This window comes from Triticum aestivum, chromosome 2B, assembly GCF_018294505.1.
Source record: "Triticum aestivum cultivar Chinese Spring chromosome 2B, IWGSC CS RefSeq v2.1, whole genome shotgun sequence".
Classification (NCBI taxonomy): domain Eukaryota; kingdom Viridiplantae; phylum Streptophyta; class Magnoliopsida; order Poales; family Poaceae; genus Triticum; species Triticum aestivum.
Genome location: NC_057798.1, coordinates 290,086,126 through 290,089,307, shown reverse-complemented (window position 1 = coordinate 290,089,307; position 3,182 = coordinate 290,086,126).

The window sequence follows — 3,182 nt, the reverse complement described above, 5'->3', positions numbered from 1 at the left end:
CTGTAATTGGGTCCAATCCACTGTCACAAAGAGCAAATTGTCTGAATTTGTGAAGTCTGGCCATCTGCCCAAGAAGGAGGTCATGTTTTATCGTGCCCCTGACCCGTCCGGGGAGAAACCTCAGCCCAAAGAAGGGGAGGTGATAGTTTTTACAGATCATATGAGCCGGGGATTTGCTCCACCCGGTTCAAAATTCTTCAGGGATGTTTTACATTTCTTTGACCTCAGACCTCAAGACATCGGGCCTAATTCCGTGTCAAATATTTGCAAGTTCCAAGTCTTATGCGAGGTATATCTAGGAGAAGAGCCCAATCTTCTTTTGTTCAGAGAGCTATTCTACTTAAACCGGCAGAATGAACGTGCCAATGGGCCCAGTCTAGAACTTGGTGGCTTCTCGATTCAGCGGCGGAGAGACTGCCTTTTTCCTTATGTTGAACTGCCGAGTCATCCAAAGGATTGGAATCAGACGTGGTTCTATTACCAGGACACTTCTCCCGCTGACGAGAACCCTCTGCCCGGCTTCTGTGCTCTGCGCCTTGAATCCAACCACCCGCTGCCAGATAAACTGACTGCTGTTGAACGTCTGCCACTCGCTCCCACCATTAGAAAAATCAAAGCTCTTTTGGGAAACGGCTTAGACGGCATTGACCTGGTCCGAGTCTGGGTCACTTGGCGAGTGCTTCCGTTAAGCCGCCGCGTCGGCTTAATGTGCACTTACTCAGGCGAGAAGGATGACCAACTACGTCATAGTCCCGACGACTTACCAGATGATGTGGTGGAGGCTACGACCCAAACGTTGTTGAAAGAGGGCACGATGACTAGTAATGCCTTTGGCTTACTTCCTTTCTGCAAGAAGAACCCGGACCCCGCAGTGAGTCATCATCCTCAATGAATACTCTTTGCTATATTACACCTTGCTTTTACTCATAACCCCTTATCTTTTTTCATAGGCCGATGACAACTTCTGGAAGGTCAAGTATGACCATGAGGCTGCCAAACAAGCCAGAGCAGCCAAGAGAACTGAAATAAAAGCCGCCAAAACAGGAACTTCATGGAAGAAGAAGCCAAGCACTTCAAATTTATTCAAATTAGACGACACTTCTGATGATGAAGAAGAGGTAATCCTTAATTCTCCTGACTCTTTTGTCATTATTTTATTGACATTCTATCTTTTCAGGAGGATACGGGGAACAGCCAAGCGGTTGACGAAGAGGTAACTATAATCTCGTCCGACTCAGAGCCTTTGCCAAAGCAAAAAATCCGAAGGGTGACCCGGAAAGTAAGATTTTCACATCCTCTAGCTTATCAAGATCCTCAATTTCTTTTGAAGCAACAACGGTTTGAAAGCCGGAGGCAGACCCAGACCAGCAAGGATGTAGAGCTCTCCTCCGGCTTACCTGACATAACCAGGAAGCGTCGGACTGAGGTTATCTCCGATTTATGTTTTGTTTTACCTTTGGCGGGTTTAATTCGCCAACCTCTCAATTCATCTGACTCCAATTATCAGGATACCTCTCCTTCCTCCGGCGAGTCTATGCAATCTAACATGTCGGCTTTCAAAACTACCCCCGGGTAATGTAATTTTGTTTACCTTATGCTTTACCTTACTCATGCCTTTGTACTCATCCTTCTGCCTTTGTCCACAGCGTGCAAGTGAAACCCAGTAAGAGGGCAAAAAAGAGTAAGCCGTCCCGAGACCCGGTCGTGACTGAACCGGAGCTTGGCACGACTGCTCCTGATAGTTCTACCCATCAGCCACCGCCTAAACCATCCTATGACATTCCAACACCAACCTCAGATCCACCCGCCGAAGATACTCTCAACAGCTCTGATAACCCGGAAGCTCCTAGCCCGGCCTAGAAAATTGATCCGGAAGTTGAGATTCTGAAGACTCAGTTTGTTGAGCCAGGGCGGCCCACTGTCCTTGCCAAGTGCTCTGCTAAGGAGGAGCTTCTGGAACGCCGAAAGGCCAAGCTATACATTGATGACTACACTCATTTAAGCATTGGAGATATAGTCTCTGGCTATCTCAACCAAGTACATAGCAGCCGTGACCTGGAAATTGACATGGTGAAGCAAATACAGCAAAAAATCTGAGGTATAACTTATGCTACTTTTCTGAACCATACTTACTGTATCAGCCCCCAAGTCTATTGCTTATGAATAAGTATGTTGTAGACTTAGAAAACTGCTTAGCACTGCTTTGTCCGGTTTAGAAAGAAGATATTTAACCCGGTTGTAACACGATACCTTGAGCTTGCGATACACATTAGCCCCCAAGTGTGAAGTATCTTTGCTTGCAAAGTGCTTGGGACTTAATTTGCATGAACCGGTATTGTAAGTTAAAATTCTTCAGCATACATTAGCCCCCAAGTGTCAAGTATCTTTGCTTGCAAAGTGCTTGGGACTTAATGTTATCTTACCATAATTCTAACTATAACCCGACATCAATGCAGGCCACCAAAAGTCAATTTGAGTCGGAGATTGCTGACCTGAAGAGCCGTCTGACAGCTCAAGAACTTGAAATTCAAAAGGCCAACTCCAAATTTGAATTTAGCATCTCTGAACAAGAGAAGTTGAAGAAGAATTTTGAGGCGGAGAAGAAAATCTGGGCTGATGAGAAGGCTTCACTGGTGACCCGGGCCGAGACGGCAGAGGCATCACTTGCAGAAGAAACAGCCGAGCTGTCCGGCTTAAAGCACCAGATATCTCAAATGGTCTCAGCCATCTTCGGTAAGTTACTGTATATAACCTCAAATATTGTAATTCTTCCTTTGATGACAATTTTTATCTCCATCTCACCTTATGTTTATGAACGCAGGCCCCAGGAGCACAAACCTCAAGCAGAACATGTTGATCAAACTGAAAGCGGTTTACACTCTAGTGGAGCAACTGCACACCGGGTCACAACGTGCTTTGGCCGTTGTAGCTTTATCAAATAACACTCCCCACCTCCTGCAAGACATGCTGAAGTGTCTTGCTGTACTACCTCAACGGGGCCAGGATCTAAGGCGGGCATCCTCAAGAGCCGGGGCCATAGCCGCGTTGAGCCGGGCAAAAGCATGGATTCCAGAACTAGACCCGGCCGACCTTGCTCTTGGATACCGTATTTCATGAACAGGATTTCACCGCCTGCGTCAAAGATATACGCCCCGTGGCTACTCTCATTGGGAACAACACCG